This window comes from Choloepus didactylus, chromosome 6 (assembly GCF_015220235.1).
Source record: "Choloepus didactylus isolate mChoDid1 chromosome 6, mChoDid1.pri, whole genome shotgun sequence".
NCBI classification, from domain to species: Eukaryota; Metazoa; Chordata; class Mammalia; order Pilosa; family Megalonychidae; genus Choloepus; species Choloepus didactylus.
The window spans coordinates 150,300,287-150,325,065 of NC_051312.1; the positions used below are offsets into that span (position 1 = coordinate 150,300,287).

General features: G+C 40.7%; 1 pseudogene; it reads right to left on the reverse strand.

The window, feature by feature from the left end:
* Positions 1 to 22,799: 22,799 nt before the first annotated feature.
* Positions 22,800 to 23,448, reverse strand: LOC119537428 (annotated as a pseudogene).
* Positions 23,449 to 24,779: the final 1,331 nt, after the last annotated feature.

Consider the following 24,779-nt stretch of genomic DNA (forward strand, 5'->3'; position numbering starts at 1 on the left):
ATATTATGTTCAAGGACTGTCAGAGCTGAAAGAGAGTTCTTGGTTGTGGCAACGGTTTCTCGGGGGTATATTTTTTTCAGACCCTGTCAGATTGTGCGCTTTCAGTAGCTGCACAATTGTATGTCATTTGTACCTCAAAGCTGCTTTTTAAAGCAACCTGAAGAGACACCTCACAAAAACAGGTTGGAAAGGGACAAGTGCAGCATTGGCTGTAACCTGTTAACAGGGTGATACTAGGTTTTCAATCCTGTCTGCCAATTCCATTTCCAAGTTGAAGTGTGTAGAGAGCCCTTTTAGGTGAAGCATCATTTTTGACAGCAAAATTACCTAATAATGGAAACCTATCCAGACATTTGTTTTCTTTTTTTTTTTTTTTTTTAATCATCATTTTATTGAGATATATTCACATACCACGCAGTCATACAAAACAAATTGTACTTTCGATTGTTTACAGTACCATTACATAGTTGTACATTCATCACCTAAATCAATCCCTGACACCTTCATTAGCACACACACAAAAATAACAAGAATAATAATTAGAGTGAAAAAGAGCAATTGAAGTAAAAAAGAACACTGGGTACCTTTGTCTGTTTGTTTCCTTCCCCTACTTTTCTACACATCCATCCATAAACTAGACAAAGTGGTGTTTGGTCCTTATGGCTTTCCCAATCCCATTGTCACCCCTCATAAGCTACATTTTTATACAACTGTCTTCGAGATTCATGGGTTCTGGGTTGTAGTTTGATAGTTTCAGGTATCCACCACCAGCTACCTCAATTCTTTAGAACCTAAAAAGGGTTGTCTAAAGTGTGCATAAGAGTGCCCACCAGAGTGACCTCTCGGCTCCTTTTGGAATCTCTCTGCCACTGAAGCTTATTTCATTTCCTTTCACATCCCCCTTTTGGTCAAGAAGATGTTCTCCGTCCCACGGTGCCAGGTCTACATTCCTCCCTGGGAGTCATATTCCACGTTGCCAGGGAGATTCACTTCCCTGGGTGTCTGATCCCACGTAGGGGGGAGGGCAGTGATTTCACCTTTCAAGTTGGCTTAGCCAGAGAGAGAGGGCCACATCTGAGCAACAAAGAGGCATTCAGGAGGAGACTCTTAGGCACAAATATAGGGAGGCCTAGCCTCTCCTTTGCAGCAACCGTCTTCCCAAGGGTAAAACTTATGGTAGAGGGCTCAACCCATCAAACCACCAGTCCCCTATGTCTGTGGTCATGTTAGCAACCATGGAGGTGGGGTAGGCGAATACCCCTGCATTCTCCACAGGCTCCTCAAGGGGGCACTACATCTTTTTTTTTTTTTTTTTTTTAACTTTCCCTTCTTTTTTCAAATCACCTGTATGAAAAAAAAAGTTAAAAAGAAAACAAACATACAATAAAAGAGCCTTTCAAAGAGACCATAGCAAGGGAGTAAGAAAAAGACAACTAACCTAAGATAACTGCTTAACTTCCAACATGTTCCTACTTTACCCCAAGAAAGTTACATAATATAGCAACATTTCAGTGAACTTGTTCCTACTACAACCATCAGAAATTAACAGACCATAGTCATTTCTGGGCATCCCCAGAACGTTAAATAGCCTATCTGTTCTTCCTGGATTATTGTTCCCCCTTCCTTAATTGCTCTCTACTGCTAGTTCCCCTACATTCTACATTATAAACCATTTGTTTTACATTTTTCAAAGTTCACATTAGTGGTAGCATATAATATTTCTCTTTTGTGCCTGGCTTATTTCGCTCAGCATTATGTCTTCAAGGTTCATCCATGTTGTCATATGTTTCACCAGATCGTTCCTTCTTACTGCCGCGTAGTATTCCATCGTGTGTATATACCACATTTTATTTATCCACTCATCTGTTGAAGGACATTTGGGTTGTTTCCATCTCTTGGCAATTGTGAATAATGCTGCTATGAACATTGGCGTGCAGATATCTGTTCGTGTCACTGCTTTCCGATCTTCCGGGTATATACCGAGGAGTGCAATCGCTGGATCGAATGGTAGTTCTATATCTAGTTTTCTAAGGAACTGCCAGACTGACTTCCAGAGTGGCTGAACCATTATACAGTCCCACCAACAATGAATAAGAGTTCCAATTTCTCCACATCCCCTCCAGCATTTGTAGTTTCCTGTTTGTTTAATGGCAGCCATTCTAACCGGTGTTAGATGGTATCTCATTGTGGTCTTAATTTGCATCTCTCTAATAGCTAGTGAAGCTGAACATTTTTTCATGTGTTTCTTGGTCATTTGTATTTCCTCTTCAGAGAACTGTCTTTTCATATCTTTTGCCCATTTTATAATTGGGCTGTCTGTACTATTGTCATTGAGTTGTAGGATTTCTTTGTATATGCAAGATATCAGTCTTTTGTCAGATACATGGTTTCCAAAAATTTTTTCCCATTGAGTTGGCTGCCTCTTTACCTTTTTGAGAAATTCCTTTGAGGTGCAGAAACTTCTAAGCTTGAGGAGTTCCCATTTATCTATTTTCTCTTTTGTTGCTTGTGCTTTGGGTGTAAAGTCTAGGAAGTGGCCTCCTAATACAAGGTCTTGAAGATGTTTTCCTACATTATCTTCTAGGAGTTTTATGGTACTTTCTTTTATATTGAGATCTTTGGTCCATTTTGAGTTAATTTTTGTGTAGGGGGTGAGGTAGGGGTCCTCTTTCATTCTTTTGGATATGGATATCCAACTCTCCCAGCCCCATTTGTTGAAAAGACCATTATGGCTCAGTTCGGTGACTTTGGGGGCCTTATCAAAGATCAGTCGGCCATAGATCTGAGGGTCTATCTCTGAATTCTCAATTCGATTCCATTGATCTATATGTCTATCTTTGTGCCAGTACCATGCTGTCTTGGCAACTGTGGCTTTATAATAAGCTTCAAAGTCAGGGAGTGTAAGTCCTCCCACTTCGTTTTTCTTTTTTAGAGTGTCTTTAGCAATTCGAGGCATCTTCCCTTTCCAAATAAATTTGATAACTAGCTTTTCCAAGTCTGCAAAGTAGGTTGTTGGAATTTTGATTGGGATTGCATTGAATCTGTAGATGAGTTTGGGTAGAATTGACATCTTAATGACATTTAGCCTTCCTATCCATGAACATGGAATATTTTTCCATCTTTTAAGGTCCCCTTCTATTTCTTTTAGTAGAGTTATGTAGTTTTCTTTGTATAGGTCTTTTACATCTTTGGTTAAGTTGATTCCTAGGTACTTGATTTTTTTAGTTGCTATTGAAAATGGTATCTTTTTCTTGAGTGTCTCTTCAGTTTGTTCATTTCTAGCATATAGAAACATTACTGACTTATGTGCATTAATCTTGTATCCCGCTACTTTGCTAAATTTGTTTATTAGCTCTAGTAGGTGTATCGTTGATTTCTCAGGGTTTTCTAGATATAAGATCATATCATCTGCAAACAATGACAGTTTTACTTCTTCTTTTACAATTTGGATGCCTTTTATTTCTTTGTCTTGCCGGATTGCCCTGGCTAGCACTTCCAGCACAATGTTGAATAACAGTGGTGACAGCGGGCATCCTTGTCTTGTTCCTGATCTTAGAGGGAAGGCTTTCAGTCTCTCACCATTGAGTACTATGCTGGCTGTGGGTTTTTCATATATGCTCTTTATCATGTTGAGGAAGTTTCCTTCAATTCCTACCTTTTGAAGTGTTTTTATCAAAAAGGGATGTTGGATTTTGTCAAATGCTTTTTCAGCATCTATTGAGATGATCAATTGATTTTTCCCTTTCGAGTTTTTAATGTGTTGTAATACATTGATTGTTTTTCTGATGTTGAACCATCCTTGCATGCCTGGAATGAACCCCACTTGGTCATGGTGTATGATTTTTTTAATGTGTCTTTGGATTCGATTTGCAAGTATTTTGTTGAGGATTTTTGCATCTATATTCATTAGGGAGATTGGCCGGTAGTTTTCCTTTTTTGTAGCATCTTTGCCTGGTTTTGGTATTAGATTGATGTTAGCTTCATAAAATGAGTTAGGTAGTGTTCCATTTTCTTCAATGTTTTGAAAGAGTTTGAGTAAGATTGGTGTCAGTTCTTTCTGGAAAGTTTGGTAGAATTCCCCTGTGAAGCCATCTGGCCCTGGGCATTTATTTGTGGGAAGATTTTTGATGACTGATTGGATCTCTTTGCTTGTGATGGGTTGGTTGAGGTCTTCTATTTCTTCTCTGGTCAGTCTAGGTTGTTCATATGTTTCCAGGAAATTGTCCATTTCTTCTACATTATCCAGTTTGTTGCCATACAGTTGTTCATAATATCCTCTTATAATTTTTTTAATTTCTTCAGGATCTGCAGTTATGTCACCTTTTTCATTCATTATTTTGTTTATATGGGTCTTCTCTCTTTTTGATTTTGTCAGTCTAGCTAGGGGCTTGTCAATCTTGTTGATCTTCTCAAAGAACCAACTTTTGGTGATATTTATCCTTTCTATTGTTTTTTTGTTCTCTATGTCATTTATTTCTGCTTTAATCCTTGTTATTTCTTTTCTTCTACTTGGTTTAGGATTGGTTTGCTGTTCATTTTCTAGCTTCTTCAGTTGATCCATTAGTTCTTTGATTTTGGCTCTTTCTTCCTTTTTAATATATGCGTTTAGTGCTATAAATTTCCCCCTTAGCACTGCTTTTGCTGCATCCCATAGGTTTTGGTATGTTGTGTTCTCATTTTCATTCGTCTCTATATATTTAGCAATTTCTCTTGCTATTTCTTCTTTAACCCACTGATTGTTTAGGAGTGTGTTGTTTAACCTCCAGGTATTTGTGAATTGTCTAAGTCTCTGATGGTTATTGACTTCTAATTGTATTCCATTGTGGTCAGAGAATGTGCTTTGAATAATTTCAATCTTTTTAAATTTATTGAGGCTTGTTTTATGTCCCAGCATATGATCTATTCTGGAGAAAGTTCCGTGAGCACTAGAAAAGTATGTGTATCCTGGTGATTTGGGATGTAATGTCCTGTAGATGTCTGTTAAATCTAATTCATTTATCGGATTGTTTAGGTTTTCAATTTCCTTATTGGTCTTCTGTCTGGTTGATCTATCTATAGGAGAGAGTGATGTGTTGAAGTCTCCCACAATTATTGTGGAAACATCAATTGCTTCCTTTAGTTTTGCCAATGTTTCTCTCATGTATTTTGTGGCACCTTGATTGGGTGCATAGACATTTACAATTGTTATTTCTTCTTGCTGAATTGCCCCTTTTATTAGTATGTAGTGGCCTTCTTTGTCTCTCAAAACATCCCTGCATTTGAAGTCTATTTTATCTGAGATTAATATTGCTACACCTGCTTTCTTTTGGCTGTAGCTTGCATGAAATATTTTTTTCCATCCTTTCACTTTCAATTTCTTTGTGTCCCTGTGTCTAAGATGAGTCTCTTGTATGCAACATATTGATGGTTCATTTTTTTTGATCCATTCTGCGAATCTATATCTTTTAATTGGGGAGTTTAATCCATTTACATTCAACGTTAAAACCGTGAAGGCATTTCTTGAATCGGCCATCTTATCCTTTGGATTATGTTTGCCATATTTTTCCCTCTCTCTATTAATATCCTTTATTGTACCCATACCGAATCTCTTTAGTACTGAACCTTTCTCCAAGTCTCTCTGTCCTGTCTTTGTTTCTCTGTCTGTAGGGCTCCCTTTAGTATCTCCAGCAGGGCAGGTCTCTTATTAGCAAATTCTCTCAGCATTTCTTTGTCTGTGAAAAATTTAAGCTCTCCCTCAAATTTGAAGGAGAGCTTTGCTGGATAAAGTATTCTTGGCTGGAAATTCCTCTCTCTCAGAATTTTAAATATATCGTGCCATTGCCTTCTCGCCTCCATGGTGGCTGCTGAGTAGTCACTACTTAGTCTTATGCTGTTTCCTTTGTATGTGGTGAATTGCTTTTCTCTTGCTGCTTTCAGAACTTGCTCCTTCTCTTCTATGTTTGACAGTGTGATCAGTATATGTCTCGGAGTGGGTTTTTTTGGATTTATTCTATTTGGAGTTCGCTGAGCATTTATGATTTGTGTATTTATGTTGTTTAGAAGATTTGGGAAGTTTTCCCCAACAATTTCTTTGAATACTCTTCCTAGACCTTTACCCTTTTCTTCCCCTTCTGGGACACCAATGAGTCTTATATTCGGACGTTTCATATTATCTATCATATCCCTGAGGTCCATTTCGAGTTTTTCAATTTTTTTCCCCATTCTTTCTTTTATGCTTTCATTTTCCATTCTGTCATCTTCCAGGTCACTGATTCGTTGTTCAACTTCCTCTAGTCTTGTACTATGAGTGTCCAGAATCTTTTTAATTTGGTCAACAGTTTCTTTAATTTCCATAAGATCATCCATTTTTTTATTTAGTCTTGCAATGTCTTCTTTATGCTCTTCTAGGGTCTTCTTGATTTCCTTCATATCCCGTACTAGGGTCTCATTGTTCATCTTTAGTTCTTTGAGTAGCTGCTCTAGGTGTGTCTCTTCTGGTCTTTTGATTTGGGTGCTTGGGCTTGGGTTATCCATATCGTCTGGTTTTTTCATATGCTTTATAATTTTCTGTTGTTTTTGGCTTCGTGGCATTTGCTGTCCTTGATAGGGGTCTTTTAGGGTTTGTAGACCAGTTGAAGTCCTTATCTCTAATTTATCAGATCTACAGCTTCGTGGAGTACACTTTCTCTAACTAACCAGCAGGTGGCGTCCACGAGCCACCTGTTCTCCACAAGCCAGATCTCCCCTGCTTAGCCTTTTTGGTGAGTGGGGGAGTGAGTCTTGTGGGGCCCAATTGGTGTCCCAAGCTTGCGTGTGTAGTTGGTGTTGCCTGCCCTGTATGTGGGGCGTGTTTCTGGGCAGTCGGGGAGGGGGGGTGGCCCTAACAATCAAATCTCCCTGATGATCCTAGAGTTTTAAAGCTACTGCAATAGTCTAATCCTTCAGTTCAGTCCTGCCACAGTTTGTCTCTGCCACTGACCCACAAGTCTTTGGTATTGGTGTATGGCTCCTGAGACTTGCAAGTGGGCCCCTCTTCCAGGCTGTGCACCCCGGGTCCTCTGTTGAGGGATGACTGTGCTATGTCACAGGTGAGTGCCGTCCCCCCAGGGCAGTTCTGGGCTGCTGGGCTGTGTTGGGAGGCTCCCAGTCTGCTCAAATGATGGCTGAATGGGGCTCTGTTAATTCACACTGCTCCCCCTTCCCAGCTCTGGGACATTCAGCTGAGGTTGCAGGGAAGGCTAATGTCCACGCCCAGTTTTGTGGTGTGTGCCTGTTATTTGAAGCACTTCCGTCACACTGGGTTGTCTGGGGCAGCTCTGGGCTATGGGGCTGGCGATGGGCAGGAGTGTTTCCTGTCCACCAGGATGGTGGCTGTGAGCGGACACCCCCCTTTTCTTGGGAAGTTGTGTTGTTTAGTGAATTTTCTCAGCCACTGGATTATTGCCTTTTGTCTCAGAGCTCTCTTAGTTCTGCTCTTGACTTGACGTGCCCAAATTTCAATTCTTTGAAGCTTTCTGTATTGAGCTTCTTAGAGTAATTGTTTTAGAAAAAGCAAAAAGGATTTAAAAAAAAAAAAAAAAAAAAAAAAAAAAAACGGCCCTCCTCAGAGATCTAATGGGTTATTGAAATGCTAATAGACAAAGCAACCAGGGCCATTAAGGAAAGGTGCCCTGGGCAGAGAGATCAGCCTTGCTTCGGGATTTGCATATGCGCCTCAAGGCCTGATCTCCGCCCTTCCCCTTTCTGTGTTCACCAGAACTCCAAAAATCCTCTGCTTTTACTTTGGAGCTTCTCGTGTTGTTTTCCTTCTATGCCCGTCTCCTCTCTGCTGGGCTGGCTGCTCTCAGAGTCTCTGGTGTCTGGCCTCAGTCTATCTATGGTTGGAGTTTGAATCAGTAGAATGAGTTTCCGATGAGAGCAGCCACTGCAATTCTCCCTTCTCCTTCCTGGAGCTGACAGCCCCTCCTCCCCCGGGACTGAGCCTGGCAGGGAGGGGCGCGGGTCCCCTGGCCGCAAAAACTTACAGATTTCGCTGATCTCAGCAGTTCCACGTTTTCATGAGTGTTGTATGAAGTATGCCGAAAGACAGATTGCTCTGTGGTGTCCAGTCCACGCAGTTCCTGGCTTTTTACCTACTTTCCTGGAGGAGTAACTAAAACATACAGCTCACCAGTCTGCCATCTTGCCCCAGACATTTGTTTTCAAAATTCTCCACAGTCATGCATAAAATACAGGATTCCCATACACCACCTGTTTCGGTTTGCTAATGCTACCTAAATGCAATATACCAGAAATGGGTTGGCTTTTAATAATGGAGATTTATTAAGTTATAAGCTACAATTCTAAGGTCATGAAAATGCCCAAATTAAGGCATCAACAAGAAGATACCTTCTCTGAAGAAAGGCTGCTGGCATCCAGGGTTCCTCTGTCACATAGAAAGGCACATGGTGACATCTGCTGGTCCTTCTCTCCTGGGTTCTGTTTTCAGCAACTTGCTCTCAGCTCCTGTGGGTCCTTCTTACTTCTCTGGGCATTCCTTTCTCTGCTGTCTCTCTAAATGTCTCTCTCATGAAGGACTCCAATAAAGGATTAAGACCCACCCTGAATGACCTGGGTCACATCTCAATTGAAATAACCTAGTCAAAAGTCTGCACCCACAAGAATGGATTAAAAGAACATGGTCTATTCTGGGGTACGTAACAGCCCCAAACTACCACACCATCCCACCAACAACTTGCATTGGTGTGGAACATTTGTTACAATTGATGATAGAAAATTTTTATAATTGTACTATTAATTAAAGTCCATGGTTTAACTTAGGGTTCATTGTGTGGTGTAGTTCTGTGGATGTTTTTTAAAATTTTTATTCTGTTACCATATATACAATCTGACATTTCCCCTTTTAATCATATTCATATATATATATATATATATATATCAGTGCTCTTAATTGCTACCATCACCACCATCCATTGCCAAAACATTTCCATTCCAAACAGGAACACTACATTTTAAGCTTTAACTTCCCATTCCCTATCTCCACTCAATTCCCTGGTAACCTGTATTCTAGATTCTGACTCGATAAAAGCTCAATTCTTTAAATACGTTGTCACAAGATGAGCAGCACAAAAGATTTTCTTCGTCCTTTCCAATTTTATTACAAAACATTGCAACAATTCTACCTTATTTTAAAGTTTTTGATTTTTATCAAAAGAACTACATTGAAGACTTTTTTTTTTTTTTTTTTTTGGCACGTTGTGCACGTGTGGCCTCAGCTTCCTTTGCAGCACTGGCTTCCTACAGATTTTCCGTATTGGCCAGTACCAGAACCATACGTGGGAAGACTTCTTTACTCCATCCTAGGAGCCGATCCATCAGGGGTTATGCCTACCAGATGTTTCATAATACATACTTTTTCATAAACTACAAATAATCTAAGAGGCAGCTATAGTGTTAAAAGAAGGGATTCTGAAGTTGGACTGCCTGATTCTTTTCCTAGTTTGGCCTCTTACTAGTTGAGTGACCTTGGGTGCATTCTCTTAACTGTTCTGGACCTTGTTTCCCCATGTGTGTGAGCACAGAGCAAGGATCGATGAAAGGGATTTGTATCAGTCAGGGTTCTTCAGAGAAACAGAACCAATAGGAGATATATATTATATTATTTTATTTGTTTTAAGGAATTGGCTCATGCAATGGTGGGAACTAGGAAGTCCAAAATTTGTAAAGCATTCAGGCAGGCTGGAAACTCAGGCAGGAATTTATGCTGCGGTCTTGCGGAATAATTTCTTCTCTGGGAAGCCTCAGTTTTTGCTCTAAGGCCTTCAACTGATTGGATGAGGCTCACCCACATTATCAAAGATAATCTTTAGTTAAAGCAACTTTACATAAGTCAGCATCCAGGAAACCTCTGTCTATCACAGCAACACGTAGATTTAACATTTGATTAAATAACTGGGAACTATGACCCAGCCAAATTGACACATGAAATGAGCTGTCACATTTATCATTTTTTATTTATTGTTTTTAATTGAAATCATTTACTGTTGAGAACATATCTTCTTCAGTATGTAGGGACACACTAAAAAATAGTTATTTCATGATTGAAACAACCTGGCAAATATAGCATAAGTTGAGATATGATAGAAACATCTGTGCTTTAATCTAAACTTCCCATACTCTGTCTTTATACTCATCCATCCATACACTGGATAAAGGGAGTGGGAGCCACAAGGTTTTCACAAAGTCACACAGTGTAAGCTATATAGTTATATAACTGTCTTCAAGAATCAAGGCTCCTGGGTTGCTGTTCAATGGCTTCAGGTATTTCCTTCTAGCTATTCCAATACACTGAAAACTAAAAAGGGATATCTATATAGTGCATAAGAATAACCTCCAGAATGACCTCTTGACTCCATTTGAAATCTCTCAGCCCCTAAAACTTTATTTTATTTCCTTTCTCTTCCCCTTTTTGGTCAAGAAGGCATTCTCAATCCCATGATGCCAGGGCCAGGCTCATCCGTGGGAGTCATGTCCCATGTTGCCAGGGAGATTTACACCCCTGGGAGTCAGGTCCCACATAGGGGAGAGGGCAGCAAGTCCCATCTGCTGAGTTCGCTTAGAGAGAGAGAGACCACATCTGAGCAACAAAGGAGGTTCTCTGGGGTGACTCTTAGGCATAATTATAAGCAGGCTTAGCTTCTCCTTTGCAGGAAAAAGTTTCATAATGGCAAACCCCAAGATTGAGGGGTTGGTCTACTACACTGGTAGTCCCCAATGCTTAAGAGAATAACAGGAATTCCCAGATGGGGAAGTTTAATATTTCCACATTTTCCCCAGTCCTTCAAGGGGGCTTTTCAAATTCTTTTTTATGCCCTGCCCAAATTATAACTAGGATGTATCCGGGTTTCACACTAACCTTTACAGACAAACCAGGTCTCACTCCCTATTCAGGATTCCACGTGATTATGTGTATTTGAATAAACTGACCATACAATTTAAATTATATAGCGTGCTACAGAAAACAAAGGTTTTCCACCAAATAAACATCTCTGCCTTAGGCCTCACACAGAAGTTGAAGTTTTAAAACACAGTCAATATCATCCTTTACCCTTTAGGCTGATTTACCTTAGTCCTAACCAAGGCCATTTTGTTCATATCTCTAACTGAAGTCTGATCTCTTTTTCAGCTTTTTTAACATTTGCTGTATGGGGGTAATGTTGACATTCATAGCTACTGACCTCTAGCTCTGAGTCTCAGGTGTCACACAAATACCTGAATTTCTAGGGACCAACCAGGTTATTCACAAGAGCTCAGCATCTCAGAATCTAGTAATTACCATTACAACTCAGGAATAGAGGTAACTGCTGTAAGAGCTTACAATCTAGGAACCTTTACAATTAGGCCATCCCCCTGATAGCCTATGCTCTCGAATTCAGTTCTCAGAGTTTGCACATTATACTTAGTCCATATTAGTGAGGCATTATAGTGTCTGTCTTTTCATTTCTGGCTTATTTCATGCAACATACTGTCCTCAAGGCCCATTTACCTAGTTCCATACCTCACAACCTTTTAACTGTTTTTGACTTAAAAGTTATTTTATCTGATATTAGTATAGCTACCTCAGCTCTCTTTCGGTTACTACCTGCACGGTATATATTTTTCCATCCTTTTAGTTCAACCTAGCTATGTCTTTGAATTTAAGGTGAATCTCTTGTAGACAACATACAGTTCAGTTGTGCTTTTTATCCATTCTGCCAATCTCTTTTTACTGGAGGTTTAATCCATTTAATGTAAAATCACTACTGATTATACAGGGCTTTTTTCTGCGATTTTGCTCTTTAGTCTTTGTTAATTTTATACCTTTTTTGTCCCTCAATTCTTCTGTGAATGCCTACTTTCATATTTATTTGATTTTTTTGTTTCATACCATGTTGAGAGCCTTCTATCTGGATAGATTTTTCATCTATTTTCCTTATGACTACATAGGATTAAAAATTTAACATCCTAAATATATATAACAATCATATTTAGTTTAATACCAACTTGACTTCAATAGCATACACATATACTGTTTGTATATCCTTCCATCCTCCCACCTTCTTTTGTACTTGTTACAAATTATATCCTTGTACATTGTATGTCCAAAACCATGGATTTATCATTACTTTTTATGCATTTGCATTTTAAGACCTATAAGAAGTAAGAAGTGGAGTTACAAACCAAAAAAGACAACACAATAGTGGCATTTATAATTACCCATATGGTTACCTATATTGGAGGTCTTTATTTCTTTACGCCACTTTGAAGCACTATCCAGTGTCTTTACCTTTCAGGCTGAAAAACTCCCTTGAGCATTGCTTGTAGGCAGGTCTGTTGGTGATCAGCTCCCTCGGCTTTTGCTTATCTGGGAATGTCTTAATCTCACCTTCATTTTTGAAAGAAAGTCCCACTGGATATAAAATTCTTGCTTGGCAGTTGTTTTCTTTTAGCACCTTAAATATTTCAACCCACTGCCTTTTTGCCTTCATAGTTTCTAATGAGATATTGGAACTTAATCTAATTGGGACTCCCTTGTACATAATACATTACTTTTCTCTTGCAGCTTTCAGAAATCTCTCCTTGTCCTTTGCATTTGATTGAGCAGTATGTGACAGGTTGCATTTTTCTTCAAATTTATCCTGATTCGTGTTCTCTAGTTTTCTTGGATGTGCATATTCACATCTTTTGCAAAAGTTGGGAAGTTTCTGTCATTATTTCTTTGAATATTCCTTTTTGCCCTTTCTCTCTTCTGCTTCTGAGACCCCCATAATATGTATGTTTGTATGCTTGATGACATCTCAGAGATATTTTAGGCTATTTTCACTATTTATAGTTCCTTTTACTTTTGTTCTTCAGCCTTACCCATTTCAATTGTCTTGTCTTCGAGTCTGCTGATTCTTTCTTCTAATAGTTCCAATCTGCTGTTGAAACCCTCCTGGGCATTTTTCATTTCAGTTATTGTGGTCTTCAACTCCAGTAGTTCTGTTTGGTTCCTTTTTTTTGTTTTGTTTTGTTTTGTTTTTAATTTTTATTGAGATTGTTCACATACCATACAATTATCCAATGATCCAAACTGTACAATCACTTGCCCCTGGGTACCCTCTTACAGCTGTGCATCCATCGCTACACTTAATTTTTGTTTAATTTTTAGAAACTTTTCATTACTCCAGACAAGAAATGAAGTGAAAGACGAAAGGAAAAAAAAAGGAAACTCGAATCCCCCCATATCCCTAACCACCCCCCCTCCATCGTTGACTCGTAGTATTGGTATAGCACATTTGTTACTGTTTATGAAAGAACATTGAAATACTACTAACTGTAGTATATAGTTTGCAACAGGTATATATTTTTTCCCTATGTGCCCTCTATTATTAACTTCTAGTTGTATTGTCATACTTTTGTTCTGGTTCATGGAAGAGATTTCTAATATTTGTATAGTTAATCATGGATATTGCCCACCATAGGATTCAGTTTTATGCATTCCCATCTTTTGACCTCCAACTTCCCACCACTTTCATGCACCATTCAGCACTGTTAGTTATTCTCACATCTTGCTACCGACACCTCTGTTCATTTCCAAACATTTAAGCTCATCCTAGTGGAACATTTTGCTCATACTAAGCAACCACTCCCCATTCTTTAGCCTCATTCTATATCTTGGTAATTTATATTTCATGTCTATGAGTTTACATATTATAATTAGTTCCTATCAATGAGACCCTGCAATATTTGTCCTTATGTGTCTGGCTTATTTCACTCAGTACATTGCCCTCAAGTTTTCATCATCAACCCATTTTTTTTTTTTTAAGATGGTTTTGTTCACATGCCATACATTCCTTCCTAAGTAAATAATCAGTGGTTCCCTGTATAGTCACATATTTATGTGTTCACCACCTTCACCACTATCTATATAAGGGCATCTACATTTCTTCCACAAGGTAGGAGGGAGAGTCAAAGAAGGTAGAGAGGCAAAAGAAAAAGAAAAAAGAAAGAGGAAAAAAAAATAACAGCTAGGAAGCAACAAAAGGAAAGATAACCTTAAATCAAAGTAGAGTAAAGAATCAGACAACACCACCAATGTCAAGTGTCTCACATGCCTCTCCTATCCCCCCTCTTATCTGCATTTTCCTTGGTATATCACCTTTGTTACATTAAAGAAAGTATAATACAATGATTGTTAGTTACAGTCTCTAGTTTACGTTGATTGCATCCCTCCCCCAATGCCTCCCCATTTTTAACACCTTGCAAGGTTGATATTTGCTTGTTCTCCCTCATGAAAGAATGTATTTGTACATTTTATCACAATTGTTGAGCACTCTAGATTTCACCGAGTTACACAGTCCCAGTCTTTATCTTTCCTCCTTTCTTCTGGTGTCTCACATGCTCCTAACCTTTCTCTCTCAGCCATATTCATAGTTATCTTTGTTCAGCGTACTTACATTGCTGTGCTACCATCTCCCAAAATTGTGTTCCAAACCTCTCACTCCTGTCTTCTATCATCCTGTAGTGCTCCCTTTAGTGTTTCCTGTAGGGCAAGTGTCTTGTTCACAGTTTCTCATTGTCTGTTTGTCAGAAAATATTTTGAGCTCTCCCTCATATATGAAGGACAATTTTGCTGGATATAGGATTCTTGGTTGGTGGTTTTTCTCTTTCAGTGTCTTAAATATATCACACCACTTCCTTCTTGCCTCCCTGGTTTCTGCTGAGAGATCCGTACATAGTCTTACTAAGCTTCCTTTGTATGTGATGGGTCACTTTTCTCTTGCTGCTTTCAGGCTTCAATCTTTGTCTTTGACGTGTGATAATCTGATTATTAAGTGTCTTGGCGTGGGCCTATTCAGATCTATTCTGTTTGGAGTATGCTGCGCTTCTTGGATCTGTAATTTTATGTCTTTCCTAAGAGATAGGAAATTTTCATCGATTATTTCCTCTATTATTGCTTCTGCCCCTTTTCCCTTCTCTTCTCCTTCTGGGACACCAATGATACATACATTCTTGTATTTTGTTTCGTCCTTAAGTTCCCGGGACATTGCTCATATTTTTTCATTCTTTTCTCTATCTGCTCCTTTGTGTGTAGGGTTTCAGGTGTTTTGTTCTCCAGTTCCTGAGTGATTTCTTCTGCCTCTTGAGATCTGCTGTTGTGTTTCCATTGTGTCTTTTGTCTCTTGTGTTGTGCCTTTCGTTTCCATAGATTCTGCTGGTTGTTTTTTTGAGCTTTAGATTTCTGCCTTATGTATGCCCAGTGTTTTCTTTATAGCCTTTATCTCTTTTACCATATCTTCTCTAAACTTTTTGAATTGATTTAGCATTAGTTGTTTAAATTCCTGTATCTCAGTTGAAGTGTAAGTTTGTTCCTTTGATTGGGCCATAACTTTGTTTTTCTTAGTATAGGTTGTAGTTTTCTATTGCCTAGGCAACTGACCTCCTAGGCCACCCCTATCAGGTTTTCCCAGGCGAGAACAGGCTCAGGTCACAGAAGGAGGAAATATTCAGTATCCAGTTTCCCTGATGGTTTTTCTTAGCGGATTGACACACCCTGCACTTTTCTGCTCAACAGGTGGCGCCTGTCAGCCTGTCATGGGCTGGTGTAAGGGGGTGTGGTCCCGGCTCTCCTCCCCCAGGCTCTGGGGTCTGGTTCCAGTAAGGCAGGTAGTAGAAGAGCTGGGCCCCTCCCTTTCCTCTTGGGAAGCTATGCCCCCTACAGAGATGTCGTTTGCATATCAATAAGTTCTTTGTTTCTCTGACTCTGCTGGTCAGAGTGCTGTGATTTAAAAATGGCTGAGGCTTTCTTTACTGCAAAGTGCTGTGGGCTGAAAACGGCTGAGGCTTTCTGCACTGAGCCATCCAGGTTGACACAGAGAGAGAAAGGGACAGAAAGCTCCCAGGTTCACCCATCAGCCGAGATAGCACCCGATCCTCTGGGCTCCCCGTACTGAGACAGATATGTCCCCTGACTCTCCCAAGGTCAGTTGTCACCAAAAGCCTCTGTCTGCTTGTTGAGGATTTGCTGTCTGTATTGAGCAGTTAACATTAAAACCCCAGTTGGAGCTGGGCTGAGAGAGTGCTGCTCTCTAGCACCGTGAGGCTTCTGTGAGGGAGGGGCTCTCGGCTCTCAGCTTTCAGTGCGGGTTCGCAGTTTTTACTTACAGATTTTATGCTGCCATCTCAGGCATTCCTCCCAATTCAGGTTGGTGTGTGATGGGTGGACAGTCACATTTGTCTCCCTGCAGTTATTCCAGGTTATTTACTAGTCTTTTTGTCATTTATGAATTGTTCCAGTGGGACTAACAGTCTTCCACTCCTCTCTATGCAGCTATGTTAGCCAGAAACTGCTGTTTTTGAGGCCAAAACCTAGGCCAACATCCCTGCTCATCCCTCAGAGATCCACCAGAGCCACACAAATGTAAAACTGAGGAAGATAAAAGCAATCAACAACAACAGCAAAAGGAAAATAAAGAAAAGAAAAACAGAAAGTAGTGCACTGGCGTTTTATGTTCCTGTAGATGCTAGGATAAGGCCAGCAGAGTCTCCTTCTGAAAGAAAGCAAGCCTATCATCTGAACTGGGCCTTGGGAGCAGCCAGACTACAACACAAGAAGGAGAAAGAAGAAAACCAACCAATGAAAAAGGGTACCTGGTCCTTAAGTCTTGGTAGATGCTGGTGTGAGGCCAGAAACCCTTGATGCAAACAGGGCTGAAACCAAGGCCAGAGAACACCCGGGGTCCTCATGGAATCTTCCAGACCAGGAAATGTCCATGCACAGAAGGAAGAAACAACACTAGGTTTTATGTCCTTGTGGATGTGGGGGGAAGCTGGGAGTGGCTGCCCAGATGGTAAAACCCAAGCCAACCTCCTCGCTGGATTCCCCCCAACCCAGGCCCTCAACCCCAACTTTTAGAGGCGGATGTGTCCTCTCCCCACCCTGGTCCCAGCCGGCTTCCAGAGCTGGCTTCCCCCTTGCCACAGCCATGGCTGTTTCTGCAGCCACTGTCGCCATGGAGATTGGGCACTTGTTCCTGTTTTCACTTACAGCAGCTGAACTCGGGGCGGCCTCTTGCTTCCTCTGGCACTCCTGTAGTTGTTCTAGGCGTCCATTCTAGATCCAGAGTGACCACCTAGTTAACTCCAGGCTGTCTTCCCAACTCCCATTCTTTCTAGTGGCGGGAGCCATGCATGAAGCTTCCTGCTCGGCCATTCTGTACGTGCGCTCTGGAAGGCCCTCATCTCGGTCAAGCCCTGTAGACCCCGTGGGTCAGGGAGGAGGCTGGAGCCTAGCTGCCCACATTAGAGGGAAGAAGGGGTGAAATTGGATGAGTTGACGATGTGAACAGGAGAGGGGCAGTCAGGAAAAGGGAACGTCTTTAAGGAGGGAGCATAAATGAGTAGCCCAGGGTGACGTGCATTTCCGGAAAGCTCCGAGGACACATTCCCAGAATAACTGCTTGGTGCGTCTGTTTTTTCCCAGTTTATGGATACCCCAGTGGGTTTCGAGCAGCCCTCCTATATTTGGAGAATTCCCGTATTATAAATCCTGCTTATGCAAGGCACAAAACAGACCTGACATCTTGGCTCGCTTGAATGTAGGGTGCCGAGGCGTAAGTTAGGGTCAGTCTATGAGTTGCACTCAAGGGAAGAGAGAGCGCACACTGCCACGTGGTGAATCCACTTTCTGGCTTGGGTGAAGATAGAGGCCTCCAGCTTCAGGGCAGCAGCAAAAGGTGATTGGTTCCAGGACTGATGTCACTGGGTTGAACTGCAGTGGTCTCCCCAGGGCAGCCGCGGTGAGGGTTTCCCATACAGCCTGGTGGCGGCTGAGGGCACGTTCCTGGCTGTGTCTTCTCCACACCTCCCTCTCTGGCCTCCTAGAGATTCTGTGAGCCTCCTAAAATGCTTTTTAATAATTTCTTCTTTTTTGTGTGTGCAAATTAGCTACAGTGTTCTGTTGTGTATGAGCTGGCAAGTTGACAAAAACCCCATCTAGAGTAAACTCATAACAGGAAAATTGTACTTGCCTTAATTTAGTGGAGGAGATAGGGTTAAAAAAAAAAGTGACGAGAGAACACGATTCTCAGTGTGGGGAAAAGAAGATACAGATAGAGTTAAGTTAAGTCCCTGCCCTGCAATCCTAAATTTGAATTGGAATTATCAATATGATCTTATCAGGTGTTTTTTCTTAAAAAGAAATTGGTGGCTTTGTCCACCAAAAAACTCCAGAAACAATGACCAACTCAGTAGTATTGAATCTTTCTTGGGTTCACCGCATGGTCTTGAAATACCATTTCCTGCTAAAAAACACTAGAATGTCTTAGATAAATGGCTGATTGCAGGTCTGGGGTAGGAAATGTACGAGATGAACCTGGAACATCAGAAAACAAGGAAACCATCAAAGACGATAGATGGTCAAAGATAGGACAAAGGGACTTGAAGCCAACTTGAAGATACTCCCACTGGCCAAAGATGGGATAATTTGAGCAACAATAAGGTTAAAACCTGAAATAAGCCCATACATATCAAATGCATTTCAATCCAAGAGTATTAAATAATATGCAAACAAATAAACAAAAAACAATTGGCCTGTTGGGAGAATGTTGGAGAATTAACTGTTTTGAAAACTGCTAAATATAGAACTTGGACATTTATCCTTCCTCTCCTGTACAAAGGGTACACAAGGTAACCAAATAGTTGAGGAGAAGGTTCTATTCATAGAAATATTCCAACAAGTAAATAAGGAATGAAATTGTGAAATATCCCTGTTTGTGTCTCTTAACAAATTTAGGATCCAAGCATGGAGCTGGCAATACAAGAGACAAGCAGACATGTGCCAGGTGAAGAACAAAAGTCATCTTCCTTCCAAACTATCAAACCCCCATCCAATTAAGCCTCTAGATACAACTAACAATTTGCAGGAAAGGCAAAGAACAGGGGCCCCTGTTAAATAAACTGCTCTATGAGAACACAGCAAAGTTCTGGCCGGGAGAAACTCCACAGGACAAATCATCAGGTTTCATCAATAGATCAATTGCAAAGGTGTGTATGTGTGTGGGGGTGGGGTGGGGTAGGGAAGATGATGTGGCAACCTGTAGATTGAAAGAGACCTAAAAAACATATTTAAAGCAAATCAAAACAAAACAAAAACAAAACAAATCCTAGGCCAAAGCTAATCTACAGTGTATTTAGACCATCCATTCAGGCCTGGATATAAAACTACATAAAAGAAATCGAAGAAGTTATCACATAGAGGTGAGTCTAGTGGTTATTCTTAGTGACTACAGTGGGACTTATTTTGGGGACAGGCATGTGGAGGACATTTTTTCGGGGGAGTGGGGAGTGGTTGTTGACAAGATTCTATTTCCTCTCGTGGTTAGCGATTACAAGAGTGCTGCCTTATAATAATCCATTACACTTTCCATTTGTTTTATGTTGTTTTCTATATTTGTGTTACCTTAAGCAGTAACAAAAAAAATGTAAATGAGAGCAGAAAACCAGAAAACATTTACTTAAGCTTTTCACTTGGACATTTATTCTTTTAATAATTTAACAAACATTTATTGTGTGTGTTGGGGAGACAGTCCCCCAGGAGTTTATAATCTCATGGGGGAAGACAGACGTTAAAGAATCACACAAAGGTAAATGTAAATGGTGGCGAGTGCTATGAAGGAAAGTATAGGTGATGAAAAGATTACAGAGGAGACTGTCTCCAACTGAGGGACCAGGAAACACTGGCCTGAGGGACTTCCCCTGGGAGTGTTGTCAGCCCTGCATCCTTCTTCAGCTCTTCTCGTTTCTCTACTTCTTTTACGAGGAAATTTCTTTTAAAGAGTTTCACGCCTGCCCTGCCACCTCCTCAGCTCCTGTTCATTCTTCAATCCATCCTACTGTAGTTTCTGTCTCTAACGCTGCCTTTGTCGGGTCGCCAGTGATGTCTGTGTTGTTAGAAGGAGACTTCCTCGGCCTCGTGAGCCTTGGCCTCCAGCAGCCTTCCATGCTTTCTTGGTTTCTAGAAAGCACTCTTTTTTGGTTGTCCTTCTGTCTTACTAGCTATCTGTCTCAGTCCCCTTTTTCCCCTTTGCTGGCTCTTCCTCCTCCATCTCTGCTCTAGGTATCAGTGCATCTTGTGTCTTGGTCCAAGATATTCTCTTCTCTTTGCTGCCCTTGCCTCTTTATTTTATTTTATTTTTTTTAAATTTTTTTTAAATTCAGTTTTATTGAGATACATTCACATACCATACAATCATCCATGATGTACAATCAACTGTTCACAGTATCATCTTATAGTTGTGCATTCATCACCCCAATCTATTTTTGAACATTTTCCTTACACCAGAAAGAATCAGAATCAGAATAAAAAATAAAAGTAAAAAAGAACACCCAAATAACTCCCTTATCCCACCCTATTTTTCATTTAGATTTTATCCCCATTTTTCTACTCATCCATCCATACACTGGATAAAGGGAGTGCGATTCACAAGGTTTTCACAATCACACTTACTGTCAACCATTGTAAACTACATTGTTATAAAATCATCTGCAAGAGTCAAGGCTACTGGGTTGGAGTTTGGTTGTTTCAGGTATTTACTTCTAGCTATTCTAATATATTAAAACCTAAAAAGTGTTACCTATGTAGTGCATAAGGATGTCCACCAGCGTGACCTCTCGACTCCATTTGAAATCTCTCAGCCACTGAAACTTTATTTTGTTTCATTTCACTTCCGCCTTTTGGTCAAGAAGATGTTCTCAATCCCACGATGCTGGGCCCAGATTCATCCCCGGGAGTCATATCCTGCGTTGCCAGGGAGATTTACACCCCTGGGAGTCAGGTCCCATGTCGGGGGTGGGGGTGGGGGGGCTTGCTTCTTTATTTAAAAAATTTTTCTTTCTTTTTTGGAGAAGTGGTGGATTTACAGGACAATCATGCATAAAATACAAGGTTCCCATATACCACCTTATTATTAACACCCTGCATTGGTGTGGGATATTTGTTACATCAATTCTTTTAATAATTTAATAATATTTTTATAATTGTACTATTAACTATAGTCCATGATTTAACTCAGGGTTCACTGTTTGTGTAATGTACTTTTTAAAATTTTTCATTCTGTTACCATATATACAATCTGACATTTCCCTTTTAATCATATGCAGATATATATTTCAGTGCTGTTAACTACGTTCACAGTGCTGTGTTACCATCACCCTCACACCAAAGCCAGATAAAGATTCCATAAGAAAAGAAAACTACAGACCAATATCCTTATGAATATAGATGCAAAAATCCTCAACAAAATACTAGCAAACTGAATCCAATAGCATATTAAAAGAATTATACCCTATGATCAACTGGGATTTATCCCTGGCATGCAAGATTGGTTTGACATACAAAAATCAATTAATGTAATACACCACCTTAACACAATGAAGGAAAAAAATCACATAATCTTCGCAATTGATACAGAAAGGGCGTTTGACAAAATCCAGCACTCCTTCTTGATAAAAACACTTAGAAGACCAGAAATACTTCAACAAGAAATAGAAGGAAACTTTCTTAACATGATAAAGGGCATATATGAAAGCCCACAGCTAACATCCTACTTAATAGTGAAAGACTGAGAGCTTTTCCTCTAAGATCTGGAACAAGACAAGGATGCCCACTGTCACCGCAGTTATTCAACATTGTACTGGAAGTTCTTACCAGAGCGGTTAGGCAAGAAAAAAAAATTAAAGGCATCCAAATTGGAAAGGAAGAAGTAAAACTTTCCCTATTTGCAGATGACATGATCCTATATACAGAAAATTATGAAAAATCCACAGTAAAGCTCCTTGAGCTAATCACTGAATTCTGCCAATGTTTTAAGGACTATGTTTACAGTCCTTAAATAGACCTAAGGACTCCAGTTAATCTGAGGACAGATTACATTTCCATTCCAATTTTCCAATCCTTTGTTGTATATGCATTTGTTATTCTAATCAGTGTAGGGTCCTTTATTTATTCATGATTCAGTTTAAATGCAACCTCTTCCACTAAATGGGGTTTGCAAGTCACGAATGCAAAGGCTCTAGGGTATTGAACTGGGTTCCAATTCAAGTGCAAAAATCTTTTATAGAAATGCTTTCTCAAAGTCACAACACTCTTAGCTTTCTGGTCCCTCTTGGCCTTGGATTTCATACCAAGGAAGACTGAAGAGCTGACAGTTACACCACAAGGAGCATGAGGGGTGCAGATGGTGAGGCAGTCTGAATTCACGCTTTCTATTTATGATATAAAGAGAACATATAGGTCTGAGAGCTCCTTTGAAGGTCGGATGAGATAAATTGTAAATGAGAGATATCTTTAACACATTGTAAAGTTATATTTGCCCATATTCATAGTCTAGGAAAACTCTAACTTTGTGCATTTGCTCTCTCCAGGAGACCCCTTTTTAAAGGACCCAGAAGGTAAAGTCAGTATCTGTAATGGATCCTGTAAGTAAGAATTTATCTCCAGAGGCATGGGGTCTGTCACCCTTTCGGCTTGCAGAGCCCTTGTATGTGCCCAGCTGCCACCTGTAGCCTTTTCTACATCCACCTCCCAGTATTGCCTCCCTGAGGTGAAGCATCAAGTCTCTCTGGCTTATCTTGTACATCCTGGAGGACATTTCCAAATCTCACACTTCTCAGATCCTCAGATAAGACTAGACAGCAATAGGTTGTTTCAGGATCCAAACTTATATGTGTTTGGAATACTCTCAGCATTTTCCTCTTTCCTGTTATCCGGCAAAAACTCAATGTTGTGATATGGGCAGGCTCTAGACACTGAAGCAGGATGGGCTCGCTCCTTTGCAAAGAATATCTTGCATTCTGGAGCAGTGCAAAGGCAGAGCCCCACATTTCTTCTCTAGCTCTGTGGTGATGCTTTGGAGGCTGCAGATATGTTCAGAGACCCTGACTTCACTCTCCTTCAGTTTATTCATGTTCTCTTTTCCCAAAGTGTTTAGTCTCTGTAACGTCTCTGACAAACCCGACTACATGACTCAGACTGGCTTCTCTCATATTCAGGCTGAACACTCATCCTTGCAGTCTCAAGAGGTTCCTCTCTTTCTCTTCATTGAACAATGGGAAACTTAGCCTATATTCAGACAATCATCCCTTTAAAATTCTGCTCCTCTCCCTGAAAAATCACTGTTCCTTTTTGCTCATCAGCCAATATCCTTTGAGCTACTTCCGAGTTTCTTCTTCAATGTGTTCAACATCTCCTGGAATAACGTCCTGTAATTCACAGCAGCCTCTTCTACTCCACACACCACATGATTCTCGTGCTCTTGGGACAGGAAACACTTGACACAAAGTGCGATTTGGCCATCATCACAGAATAGCTGTGGTGGTTCCAGGTGTTTCAGACAATAGTAATCTTCTGGGATTTTTTTATTGTAAATGGGGACTGAGCCTTTTGGACATTCTGGCACATGTGGCTAGTTGAAGATAGGACTGTTTATTTCTTATGTGGACGGGAAAAAGATTGGCAGGTTTCTTCTGTGTTCTGGAGCAGACACACTTGGCAACACCTATGCCAATTGTCAAGCATCAATGGCCCACGGAAACATTTCATTCAGGCACAGCAATTTGGCTCATTCTAGACTCTTCAAATCAAGCCAAACTTTGGGATCCCTTCTTTCTCTGTAATCCTGAGTATTTCCTTTAGGGAAAGCAGTTGAAACAATGGAGACTGAAGGGCTTGTATCTGTTCAGTTGTTTCCTCAGTCTCTCTCTCTCTCTCTCTCTCTCTCTCTCCATCAGGTAGGCAAGTGAGTGCGGGATCTGGCAAGTCCAAATTCAATAGCACAGGCCAGTGGCTAGAAGTATCAGTAAAAGTGATATTAAAATCTGGAGTCTGAATTCCTTAGGCTGTTAATTCAGGAAGGAGTAGGGAATGGAGTCTCAGCTCTCATCTTCCTCTTCAGACCTCCAACCTGCCCTTGCTTCTAAGTAGATTTTATTCACTGCCATGGCTTCACAAATTATAGTTACGCTGTGACTCTGAAAGTTGTCTCCAGCCTGGATCTCTCCTCTGAACTGTCTGATATCTCCACTTGGATGTCTCATGGAGATCTCAGATTTAACATCCCCAAACCAAACCCTTCATTTCCCACACATCAAGTCTACTTCCCATTCCCCGCCAGCATTTCTTATCTCAGCATTTGGTGCCATCACTGACCCAGGTGCCTAGACCAGGGTTGATGGAAGTTATCCCTTTCCTCTTTTTTCACCCACCCACATCTCCACCTCCAAAATATATCTAGTCTATCCACATCTCGACAGCTCCACTGCCATCAACTTATCTGATCTCTTGCCTGGACTACAATCAGCCTCCTGCATAATCTCCCTGTTTCTGCTTTTGCCCCACTGCAATCATTGCTCCGCAGCCAAAGGGATCTCTTCAAAATCGTAAATTGAATCTTGTCCCCTTGCTGTTTCTGATGCATCAGAAACTTTGCAGAACACTTCTCAGCCCTGTGGATCTCGCCTAGCTGCAATCTCATCTTGCCCCGTGCTCTCCTGTTGCACAGGCCTCCTTTTTCTTCCCTCAAAATGCAAAGTCCTTCCTGTCTTGTGCCTTTGGACCTGCTCACCTCTCTCCTGGGAGTCTTTCTCTCAACTCTTTTCTTTTCTCTGAGCAAAGGGGAGAAGGCCTGAGATGAGGCTGCGGTCATAGGAGTGGGATGGATAGACATGTGCCTCCTCAATCCCCCTTCGAGGAGGAGCTCCTTGTCCCAGCTGCTGGGAAGCTC